At 38.6% G+C, this 13,475-nt stretch overlaps 1 pseudogene; it reads right to left on the bottom strand.

Annotated features, from left to right (window-relative positions):
* The window catches only part of LOC149990691 (large ribosomal subunit protein eL22 pseudogene), a 36,586-nt pseudogene extending 29,690 nt beyond the window's left edge, over positions 1-6,896 (bottom strand).
* Between the last annotated feature and the right edge of the window lie 6,579 nt (positions 6,897-13,475).

Genomic DNA, 13,475 nt, shown 5'->3' with positions numbered 1-13,475 from the left:
TAACATAGCAATCAACCCAGCACTATTTCCCTATCTTGCTATACTGGGTTGAATTGTATCCCTTCAAAAGCTATGTTCAAGTCCTAACCCCTATACGTGTAAATGTGACTTTATTTGGGAATAGGATCTTTGCAGACATAATCATGTTGAGATGAGGTCACACTGGGCTAAGACAGACCCTAAACCCAATGATTGGTGTCCTTATAAGAGGAAAGACAGAGAGACACATGGAAACACGCAGGAAGAGTATTGTGTACTGACAGAGGCAGAGATTGGAGTGATGAGTCTACAAACCAAGGCATGCCAAGGATTGCTAGCAACCAACAGAAGCTCTGATGAGTCAATGAAGCATCATCACCTAGAGCCTTTGCAGGGCCTGCCAAAACCTTGATTTTGGACTCCTCCCATCCAGAACTAAGAGAAAATAAATTTCTGTTGTTTTAAGCCACCTAGTTTGTTATAGTAACCCTCGCAAACTAATACACTTGTTTTTTGGCATAGCGCTTACCATCTAACATACTAAATATTTAGTTTATTATTTCTCCTCTTGCTAGATCATTGAGAGCATGCATTTTTGTTCCCTAGCATTAAATGGATGCCTGGTACATAATAGATGCTCAATAAACATTTTTAGGCGGAGGAAGGAAGGAAACTTACTGTTCCTATGTACTGTGCTAAATACCATAATTTTTGAGGTTGTCTTTTGTTTTTTAATTTTAAGATGGTTTTTGATGTGACATTTTCCTGTTCAAATTCATCTTATTTTTAGTGGTTTCTGTCATCAGTGTTATGTTTGGAATAGTTTTTCCCAATCTTATGGTCATATATTCACCTTATTTTCTCCTTAGTATTTTATAATTTAACTTTTATTATGAAAATTTTAAATGCAAAGGAAAGTAGAGAATAATATATTATGCACTTTCATTTTTTACATCCATCTGGAATTTATTTGATGTGTGAGCTGATAGAGAACTTTAGCTATTGTTTTGTTTTAGGTTTTTTGAAATAGTTAACCAATTATACCAGCAACATTTATTGACTACTCTATCTTTTCTTTACCAATTTGAAATAACACCTTAATAACCATCTGAATACTTATACTTAGATCCGTAGAACAGAATAGGAATCTCAGCAATAGGCATCTATTTCTGTACTCATGTCATTTTTAAAATGCTGCTTTAGAATAGGTTTTAATACCTGTTCATTCAAGTTCCACATCATGATTTTTTTTCTATTTTCTTGACCACTCTTCCCTGTCTATTCTTATAGATGAACATTAGAATCATCATGAAGTTTGGAAACCATCCCTTTGAGATAGTTTAAAATATACCCACGTATTTGTACGCAAAAACTGCCTCTACCTCTATTCCCTCTGCCTCTGTCCTATTTCAAATCCTCATCTCCCATCTGTTAAATAGCCTTGTAGCTGGCTTCAGGCCCAGGGCTCTCCAAGCCAGCCTCTACACTGTTGTCAGAGTGGTCTTATTAAAAGGGCCAATTTGAGTTGTAACTTCTCTGCTTAAAACTCTTAAGTGACTTCTATTTCCAGTTGGAACAAGGTTCCATGACCTGGCTCTAACCTACCTATCCCTCCCATACACCAGACATTCTGAACCAAGTACAGTTCTTTGGAAGAGTCTCGATCTGCTCTCTTTCTTCTCTCACTTTTTGCATAAACAACTATGCCTCCAAGACTCTTCACTGACCTTTTTGCCTGCCTTGACTTCCCTCAATCCACTTACCCTGACACTGCACCTCAGAAGTACTTCCTGGCCCAGCCACACTCCATTCCCAGCTCCATATGTGTCTTCCTCCTTGCATTCAAACATTTAGCATGACACTCATCTATTGGCCCATAATTGCTCATTTATCAAAACCTCTGGCAAGTCACTTCTTCCTGGGTTTCTGTTTCCTCAATTACTAAAGAATAAAGCTGAACTGTGATTTCTAAGTAAGAATTCTTTCAGCTAAAATTTCATACAGTAGCTTCACCCATTTTGCTATTTGTCCCTTGTTTGGTAGTTAATATAAATGAGGATTGCCAAAAAAGCAACATTGAAGTCAATATGTTCAGGGATCAACATATGTTTGGGCTAATAAAACCTATGCCACATGGACTCTTCTGTCCAGGAAAAATTAATAGCAATACTGATGACCTTGAAAAACAATGGGATATTAAACTATTCTCTGAATCAAAGGCAGAACCTATACTTGTAGTGCTTCAACTGGACCTTCTGTAATTCTTTAGAAATTAGTAAGCTATATATAGTATATGCATTTAGTACTGATTTTGTCCATAACTAATTACTTAAATTACCCCTTTCCCCCAAATTCAAAACAAATGACTTAAATGTGAAGAACTTTTAGAATTATTTGAGACATCTGACTTTAACACGGACAGATCAGAATTTTTGAAGCTAGCAGAGGCCCTAAGATCATCCAGGTCAGCCCTGATTTTAGATGAAGGAATTGAGACTCTAAAGGGCAGAGCAGCTTGCCCCTAAGTAACACAGCCTCTCCACACATGCCCATTAAAAGTGGAAACTGCAATAACTGTCTGCATACTAGCCACCTTTGGTAAAGCACCAGTGAACCACTAGAGACAATAAACTTGTATTATTAAAGCGGAGGTTTGGTGGTGTTAAGGATTATAACAAATAAGCTTTAATCCCCTCTTTTACTGAGCTACTTTATTAGAGAGGAGGGAATCCTTTGTTTTGCTGCCACATCAAACTTAACTATGATTAGGCACCAACAAAGTAGTAAGAATTAGACAGCACAGGAAATATCTGTAGAGTTCTTTATGCTTGTATAATTGCCTCAAGCATTAGTCACTTGAAAAAAATCACACACACATACTTAATACTGGAAGACAGAATTTATTACCAAAAGTCTCTTTTCATTAAGATTTCACTTCATCACTAAGAATTAAAATCCATCCCTCAACCACTACCACCAAAGAGAATGACTTAACCCACATATCCTTGAGGTATACCAACATTATCACTATTTCCCCTAATGAGGAAGCGGAAGCCTTAGGCAACTAGCTCAAGGCTAAAAGCACAGTTCATTAAGAGCTCCTCTTACTGATTAAATTGGACCCATGTTATAAAGGAAAAGTAAAAGGGTTTGAAAATTCAGAAATCTCATGGCAGCAGGAAATAAAGAAGGCATATGTATAATGTCTTTAGTTTGCCAGTAACTTTTTGATGAGAACTAAATGCTCATGTTGGCCAACAGTAAAACTACTACAAGAAGTTAGTCTTAAAGATTAACATTAAAATATGAAACACAGAACCAGAAATGTACCAAGAACTGCCTAGATTTCTTTCAATTTTATGAATTGAAATTTAAGACACCTTCCTCCGTTTATCCTAGAAGCTGAGGTCTTTCATTCTTGAGCAGTGGTTCTCAAAGTGTGGTCTCAGGACCTGGCCACAGCAAGAGCATCACCTAGGAACACATTAAAATGCAGATTCTCAGGCCCCCAATCTAGTCCTATTGAATCAGTCTCTGAAGGTAGTGGTGACTATCTGTGTTCTGACAATAGTTAATATTTAAGAACCACTAGAGATCCAAACTTATCTAGGTGACAACTGGCTGGATAAATTTTATACTGTTATTAGTCAATATTAACTTTTTCTACCCTGTGATCTTCTCAAATTGCTAATTTCTGTTCAAAGTTAATCACACTACAGAACCCCTGAACCCCAAATCCTAACAATAAGCCTATGGTCCAGGTGCCCAACATTTACTAGACTCCAAAGTAAGGCTGTATCTCTCCCTTTCAGTGGCCCTTACCTAATTTGATTGACAGGTTTACTCTTTTCTTACGGTAGATCAAGTGGGCCCAGTTCCTCAAGGACAGGCATCCCATGGGTTTACAACTGTACATCACTCTCAGAGAGATTGAGCATGTGTACTTAAAACAAAATGAACACATTTTGTCCAAATATTTGTAAGCATAACAAAATTCCCCAAATTAGGTGTCTTAGTGCTTTACTTTTTATAGATATAAATTTAGAATGCAGTCATGTCTGAGCCTTCCTTCAGGACCCCTCCCCACCATGAAATTTAAAAAATCCTCCAATGTTAATCATTTAAAAAAAAAAAAGAGTCCAGTTTTCTTTTCAGATCCATAAATGCCATTTATTTTGTAAATCTGAGGTCCACTTACTAACAATATGATCATTCACCAAACTGTCAAAACACTACATGATTTCATTTTTTTAAATTTTATCACTTTAAAAATTCAAGTACATTTCAAAACATTTTTAATAGCCGTAACCAGGGAAAGGATTTTACCATCTTATTTTATACTGATAGACTGCTGTGAAAAAAGGTTCTGCGGTTTACAGATGGATACCGTGCAATTTTTCTCCTATTATACTAATCAAAATTGCATCGTGATCCACCCGACAACAGCAAAACAGGTCACTGTACAATTACCAAATTTCAGAACTTATAACTTTCAAAAATCAAAAGAAGACGATAAAATCCTCTTTTCTTCCACAGGCCGGGACAAGTGCAATACTTTATATATTAACACAAGTAATGCAACAAATCCCCACCCATGGATGAATGGGTGTGAATGCTGGAGATGCGCGTGAAGACAGTCACAAAGCCGTAGACAGCACACATCATCACAATCAGTTTTGCATGGATTTGCACAGCCATATATGCATGTATACGCTGAAATGCAAACCTGCAAAACTAATTGTAAGTAGCAGTGTCTTTGTATATTCTCTCCATCAACAAGAGATTTCGTTATCCAAGAGTACTGGAAGTGCCCACACTACAGTAGAATAATGGCAAAACTACCTGCACTATGAGCACTTTGGTACTACTAGGATCTTATCCTTGGTAAACAACTGTACACTGCACACAGTCCCCAACATTTGCTCCCAACAAACAATTAAAACCAAAAAACAAACCTTTGAAACTTGTCCTATTCAAATGGTTACTCAAGGAATACTTTGTAATGCTGTATATTAGGCAGCCTGTGCCAGAAGGGGCATTTAGGGCAGTAGATTCTAAGCTGCTTCACTAACTGCACTAGATGCACCTTAACACAAGAGGCACATTATGAAGAACAGCTCAAAAGCATCAACAACTTAATTATGCACAAACTACAGTTCTCAGTAGCCATTGATTAAATCACCATGGTAATGTAAGAAGTGCTTGCATTGCAGTAGATCTCAAAAAGCTACCTGCACTGTAAGCACTTTTACATGGCCAAGGCCTATTCCTGTAGCAAAATTGTCTTCCACGAGCTCTTCTTTTTCATCCTCACAGATATAGTCAGACTCACCTAGTTAAAAACAAAACAAAACAAAAAATTAGATACTGGACAAGTAAACTACTAGTTATTATCCCTGAAACATGCTTTCCTTTGGCTTACAGAATCCAACCTAGGTTTTGGAGTGTCACCCAAATCCTGATAAATATTAATAATCTCAATTATTTACACAGAGTTGAAATCAAATAACACTGGCAATTTCAAAAGTCAAATTCTTAAGTATGAGCGGATTTTGGACTTTTCTCTACGAAAACTTGATATCTGCATCCCAGTAAATTCACAGACCCATTATGTCCACTCTGATGTCATAAGAAGAAGATGCATGTGAAAATCAGGGTGAGTATTCTCTTCTTGAGGTAGGACTCTATTAAAATTGACTATTAGATTAAATGAATATTTCCCTGCCCCCACCCCATTAATAGAAAATGAGAGAAATTTTAGAGCTGGTTTAAGGAACAGCCTTCTGCACTCTTCACATAATGCACAGATGGCCTAGAGATGTCACGTTTTGATCTATTTCAAAGGGCTCCTGTTCTGTTTAAACATTTATGGACCCATTTTCTCCATTAAACCCCAAGAAGGCAGATTAGCTCTTCTTTCCTTCATGTCATTATCATTATCATCCATAAGAAAACCTTCTCCCATTTCCAAGCACTTATTTTACCTAAAAGCATGCAGCAAGGAAGTGAGCCCCTATTTGAAAAGGGCCCACAAGGTTCCTATACCTCTTCCATGATGGGTTAAATCGTGTTTAAAACAAAATCAAAGACACAGAATTTGTAATACATTTAACTAGTGAGGGAATCTTAAATGATGAACTTTCATCATGGTACTTCACACAACCAATTCTAGTCTTTAAAATAAAACTCTTCAAACTGATTCATTAAAATTACACTTAAATCTAAAATTGATTTTCTATAGAAGACTAAAGCTAACATATAAAGAGTAATTTTCTTCTTAAATTGAATTTCTACTTAACGTTTTTGTTCTCCATTAAAAAAATACTCCAAACTGGACTCAACTTGGCAAAACCGAGCCTCGCATATGTCAAAGTGCACCTTCTCCAGTCAGTAACTTACTTTAATTATCTGTTCATCTGGTGTACATCGAGATGGGCAGCCACTCTTCAACATTTTGAAATTGTAAAAAGAGAACAAACAAAACCCCTTCCCTATGGGCCTTGGTGAATCCCTTTGGCCTCTTTCCGCTGCTCTCACACCCTTACCTACTGCTCCAGTTGAAGCTGAGCCACCGGCGCCCAAGGTGTGCTCCAGCTGCTCACACCACGCGCTCTAGTCCTCGTGCTGCAGCCTCCTCCTCGGAGATTAGAGAGAAAGAAATAAAGCATCATGGGAAACGGAGTCCTCCATTCAAAGCACCAAAAAAAAAAAAAAAAAAAAAAAACAAAAACGCGCCAAGCCCACGCCTCCCTCCCCCTCCATTCCGGGGTTGGTGGGAGAAGAGCCAAGGGGGAGGGGAGTGCTTTTTTCCCCTCCACGTGCACCCCCCCCACGAGTTATCCAGGAACCTAAAGGTCAGCGGTGAAGGAGAAAGCGGGATGCTTTCCTGCCCGCTCCCCACTACCCCACAACTGCATGCTGGTACTTTGCTTTTCTCAAGTCTTGTCTGCTCCGTCTCCTCCCACCCAGCCAGCCAAGTCTCCCCATCACAGCTGCTCCTACGCAGGTCCCCCTTCTGCCTCGGCCGCCTGCCGGGGCAACCCCCGCGCGGGACCTGATGTTGGCCTGCGCCTGCCCCTCGCAGGTGGCGCGCAGGGAGATTCAGCATGGGCAACCCCTCTCCGCGTCTCCCTCCACTTGCACCCGGGGCTGCGCACCACACGAGCGCTCCAGTCAGGTGGAGCCCGAGGAGGAAGAAAAGCTAGAAAAAGCGTTCAGAAAATTCATCCGGGCCACCAGAGCATCCCTCACCCGAAGCGTCCCAGTCCAGGAGGGGCGTGGGGCCAATAGCCTTCCTGCTACCACTTGAAGAGCGCACCGTGCCTTCGTTCCTCTGTCCGTAGCTATATCCCTGGGAAAAGACCGCCCCTCTGCCTTTAATAGCCCAGGGAAAACAGCCCGCCCCCGCCCACCCGGCCCGCACAGGAATTAGGAAACGGAACCCCTACTCTGCCAAAGCGAAAACCACACCAAGTCCCAGTTACCCACGGACTAGCGCAGGCGGCATTTTCTCTTTTCCCCCAAACCCAGGTCCTTAATTAAAGGCGCGCCTGGGACGCCTGTCCGGGTGGCATCGGTGCTGGAGCCGGTGCCACTGGCGCCTAGCCCAGGATGGTGCACTCGCCACCATCTCGTCCGGTCCGGCTCCTGCGGCGCTTGCCCCCTCCCCTCACGGAGACAGACTACAAGGCCCGCTGAACCGTGGGACCGGGGTGTCCCCAACCTGGCGCGCGCATGCGCGCCACGGCGCCACTAGATTGAAAATGTTCCTAAGGCCTGAAGAGGAAAAATACACAGCACAGTTCACACTAAGCACATGTGAAAGTTTTAACCTCTGGCACCTTGTACCAGGAGGGTTTTGCCTTTGCCGGGCGCCACCCCCCAACCCCAGAGTTCCTTGGCGGGCATTGCTAACGATAGCTGCCACAGAGCACATGCACAAATGCAATGAACATATGGTGAAATTATCTTGCTTTCTCTTCTCATTCCACAGCTAACAGAAGCAATTGAGGGCTAACTGCTTAAAGGCCAGAGAGCCCAAGTACACTCTTAAGTGTGAAATAAGATGATATCTTCGTTTAAGAAGCACAATAAAAGTGGAATTAAGCATCCCAGACATTGAATACCGGGCAAAATGTGATCATCAGATAGTCCGTTGCAGATACCTAGGCGGGAGTTAGGGCAGTGTGTAATGCGGAGACAAGTTCCACACCAGAGAGGGTAGTGAGCACGCAGTGTGCTGGACAGGAAAAAGATGGAAGGCAGGGTGGGGCGGTAAGGAGAGAAAGGTGGAGGAGGATGCAAAATGAAGCCTGACCCCTCCGTCCCCACTCTTGTAACCACAGAAGATAGGGGCAGCCCAAAGCCACTGAAGGAAACAAGGACGCCATGTGCTTCGTAACCTGGTACTCAGTAGTACCTCAGGCAAGCAAATTACAAAAGACTGGCCTCCCCCGCCCTTGGCCCATGATAAAGTCCAACCTGAAAGGCCAGTGGCCCTCAGGACTCAGAGAAGGATGCAACGAAAGCCACACTCATTTCACCAACGGGAGTCACTCTTACAGGTGGGCTTTCTCCCCTTTTCATAAAATGTGCAAACAGACCTTACAGCCCACCCTGGCGCATGTGCCTGATACTTTCTGGAAACTACGCAGCCCAAAGTTTACTACCCAACCAAATCCCTCCTGTGAAATTGCACCCACTGCAATGCAACTTTCGACCTTTAATAGTATTGGCTAGCAGTGGAAAGAAAATAGGGGAGGGAAGAGATCTTAAACCCGACTTCAGGAAACACTGTATTAAAGCAAGATAAGAACAGTACCTTTAAGCTCGAGCAAAACCTGGAGTAAAAAAGGGGGGGTTGCAAAAGTGGCGCGAAGATAATATCATGTGATCCGACCCCAGGGCGTCTCCTTCCCCTTTTGCCAAACTGCCCCCACTCCCCAGAAAAGGGAGTAGGGGAGTTACATCCGCTCCTCGCAAACTATTAGCATAATTAATTGTGTCCTGCAGCTGCAGACTGAGCTCCCCGGGGCAATGAGTAAACATATCCTCATCCTCTTCAACACCAGAACAAAAAGACCCATTACCCTGATTTTGGAAAATGTTTCCAAATAAATCTCGTTATAATCAAAAATCTTAATTTGGTATTCCAACCCTGTCTATGTGCCTTGGTTTGAAAGAAAGAAGAGCGTTAGAAAACATGAAATCATCCCATTAAAAGGGAACTAGCAGGAGTAGCTTCCCAAAAGTGAGACATTTAAATAGGGGCTTTAAGTCGAAATACCTTTTTGAGGTACTTCACTAGCTTAAAAATTTCCAAAAGTTTTAGACAGTTCTTCAAACAAGACACCCTTCCAGAGTCTTCCTACTCGGCCCCTCAGCTCCCACCTCTCCTCCCACCCCTTCTTCCCTTTAAAGCAGAACAATACCCGGAATAAGATATTTTGAGATTGCTTTACCAGGATATTTTCTTGTTTTTTAATTTTTTAGAGGGTTGCAATCTATAGAATGTCTGGATCAAGTTCCCAACTGACAAAAATAATTTATTCCATTTCAGTACCTGTCTAGCACAAGGTAAAATTAGGTACAAGATACAAGTTATTAAGAAACCTAGGACATTTTGATACATGAACTAATTTATTTTTCTTTTTCTCTTGGAAAAAAATGTAATCATCAGCCAAAAAACCTAGAGAATAAAAAACAAAAAGTAAAAGAACAAAGCACTTCACACACACACCCCCAAAAAGTCAGAATAACTAACAGCTCAAAGAAAAGCACGTGATCCCTTCATGCTTTAAAACTTGTGGTCATGCTGAGGCTAAAAGCTAAGAGCTTGTGACCCCACAACCCCGTCCCCTCCCCCAGACCACCGCCCAGGGCTTAAGGCTCCAGGCTCCCACCAGGCTTCTGCTTGCTCCCAGTATTGTGAGACAAACAATACTTAGGGATTCTACAAAATAAAGGAGCCAGAGCTCCTAGCCCCAGTCCCATCATTTATGCCCCAAGAGATTGACCTATGTATATGTGCATATATGATATATGTCATATAAAACATATACTTACACAGGAGCTCAGTTGTTCTAATAGAATGTGTAAGAAAGGTAACAATACTGGCCAAAGGGAGGGAGAACTTGTTATCTTTTGTGAGACTAAAAATTCTAGTCACAATTTAGAATTCTTGCCACTATTTTGAATTTATAATGAATTTATAAAACAACAGATATCTTATAAAGTATTTTCCCTAAAATCAAGATACCCTTTGATCTATCTGAAAAGGGGAGGAAGGGCACCTCTGTACTGACTTCTAGATTTCATTGTGCAGTATAAAGCAGCAATCTAAAGCAGTTTGGATTTTAGCACCTTTAAAAATACTAGTAATTGACATTTACCCAGTTAAGAAATCATTTCATTTGATGTAGAAATAATATTAAGTGGCCCTGTTAAACCTAATGATTGGTATCTTATAACAAAAAGGTCCCCATGGAAACCAGAAAGTAATTTAAGAGTATTATGTTCCTCACACAACTAGAATAGAGCTTTTGTTCTATGTGTATTTACTACTTTAAGTTTTTGGGCTACACTTGCAGTTAAGGTCTCTTACACTCTAGTTTTGCCTGGGATCAGGAATTCAGCGTCCTAGTGCAGTATGTGTTTTGCTACATTTGTGTGGTTCTACCTTTACGTGTGAGTGTGTATGCCCATGAGGCCTAAAACAAAGCCAGCAGATCAGAAAACTCAGTGAACAAAATGAGATGTGTATGGGGTGGGGAGGAACCGAGGAGAAAATATTTCAGGTGCTATTACGCTATTTGAGTCTAGAGCAGAAACTGTGATTTCCTAAGTCAGATAAAACTGGTCTTCACTAGCTTTGTTTAAAATAAATATTCCTTTATTTACAAACATTTTATATTTTTAAAATGAATCCATCTTGTTTTAAATGGCCAGAATATTAAGATAAATTGAACATGATTTTAAAAATTGGAATTTTTTGATTACCAGGCTTTCATGTGTTTATGAAAATTTGTTAGCAAAACAAAGGGAAGCATTAGAGTTAATAATGAGTTTCTGCATCTTATTTTTTTTCAATAGCCTATACCAACATACATTACGGAAATAAACAGTAAATCTTCAGCTAAATAGTGTCAATGAGAATTAAATCTCAATTTCAAAAGATTTACCACTTTTTAAAAAGCAGAAAATTTCACTAACTGAACATGCACAGTTAACATAATTTGGTTTAAAAATGTAGGAATTAAAAATATATTCATCTCAGTCTCAAAGGGTTTGATCGAGATCAATGGCAGCAGAAGTGGATTGATTTTCTGAAATGTGCATAAGTTAATATATACAATTTATTAGATTTCATTTGTTAGTAAGTTTTACTTTTATAAACTGTTCTTTGCTAATTTTGATTTTTAAAACAATAAGTGTTTCATTATTTATAATCATTTCTTGTTTTTATTAATGAGTTAATATTTTGAATGGCAAAAATAAATTACAATAGAATAAACTTACATCTTCCACAATTCAGATGAAGTATGTTGGTACTAGCACTTACAACATGGAACTAATTTTGTTAATATATGGTGCTTTATAATCACCTTGTTCTGTGGATCTTTCCTTCTTTCAGTGTTATGTTGAAACAGTTTCCTTTCACTAACAACTGTATTTCTTACATATCAAATATTTTAAGTCAAAATACTTATGTAAATATTGAAAGTACAAAAAAATAGCCTGCCTTCTATCAGCAGAAAAATTATTTCTCAAATTAATTATTCTACCTTGAGAATAGACTCAATAGACATTAAAGTGATTCACTATTAAGATTAAACAGCGTTAAAGGTATTTTTACACTGTTTGAAACACTTTGATTTTCCTGTTTATGTGAACTTAGAAGTGGAACTTCTGGAATTACAAACCATAAAATTGCTAGCAGATTGTAATACTATAATCAAAGAAAAAGCTATAAAATAGAAATGTTTTACACACATCCATTTTTTTCAATCACTTTTCTGATTAAATTTGCCCATCTTTGCACCATTATAAATTTGCTAAGTGTAAACAACAGTCATGGTATGGAACATGGTGAAAGATAAAACTTTTTTTCAAAACACAATTTCTAAAATCTTATCACCATAATATTTTCTTCCGAAGTCAGCAAATCATGGTGTTAAATATCATCTAATTATATAATAATTTTACACTAGTAAGTTTGTTAATTGAAAGTGTCGTGATTAAGAAGTAAAAACTCTAGATCACAAATATCCATTTAAAAATAGAAGAAAAAAATTAAATCATTTAGTATTCTCTCTGCTATAACTGAAATAAAGCATAAGATTCTACTACCTATGTAGGAAGAGAGCACATTGGTATTTTTTAGGGCTTCTCTCTTTTTTTTTTTTCTCCTCAGAGACAACCTTTATCCTCAGCTTGGTAGTCCTCTGCTGGAGATTCACTTTAACTGTCTCCTGACTTGTGATTGCTGAAGGAAGTAGGACTATTGTCTGGCCTTTTTCATGCTGAGGAGGAAGGCGCAGTGAAATGTGTTGAATTATCCAGATGCCTGAAAGGACTGCAATGAAAACATGGAACAACCTAAACAACAGCTAACACTCACTATAAAAGAGAATCTTTCAACAGATACAGCCTACAGAGGACATCAACTTTAAAAAAGAAAGAGATTTTATTTTTTTCAAAACAAATGCAATCTATCTTAATTTTAAAAATTTTAGATGAATGTCCAAGTCAAAGGGAAGACTAATGATTACAAATCAAAACTGGAAAGACAGTTTTATTTTTGAATATCATATAATTTATATCCCTGCTTGGAGCATTACATGTATTTTTTATTCTTTCAGAAAAGAGTGATCTGTACATATCACCCCACACTTTTTCAAGTCCTAATGAATTTACCTACTTGAAACTTTATTCCCTAAATTATAAAATAAAAAAAAATGATTCACATCACTAAGACAAACAGCTCTTTATAGCTGTTAGTGATCCCATTTCTATAGCTGCAACTTATTAAAACATCTTTAAGAATTAAAACAGTTTATGTGCTAGAAGATTAAAGAAAGAAGAAAATGTGGAAGTCATGATTCAACATGCGTTGCATATTTGTGAAAATGTTTAGATATCAAATTGATGAACTTGCTGAACTAAACATTATTATAGGATGTTTTAAATACTGAAGAACTCAGGGGTAAAGAAGCAAACATGTTGATATGTATAAAAAATCAGTACTACATACAGCATGTTAAACCTTTTCATGTTTTTTATAATTAATTAACTAGACCAAAGTTCAGTGTTTCCTTGGAGGATATCAAGACTAATAAACAAAGCCATTTTAAATATAGAGTCTGCTTGTTGATTTTGGAGAAATGGCAAGAAAAATAACCCTAGTGAATATCTAGGGTTAAATTATATTTTTAGAATGTAATACTTGACTAATCTGTAAATCCTTTCATGTTTATTTCATTTTCAATTTTGCTTTA

This window comes from Furipterus horrens, unplaced genomic scaffold (assembly GCF_987537825.1).
Source record: "Furipterus horrens unplaced genomic scaffold, mFurHor1.1.pri manual_scaffold_17, whole genome shotgun sequence".
NCBI lineage: Eukaryota > Metazoa > Chordata > Mammalia > Chiroptera > Furipteridae > Furipterus > Furipterus horrens.
Note: the sequence above shows the minus strand (reverse complement) of the source record. Positions and strands in the feature narration are given on the sequence as shown.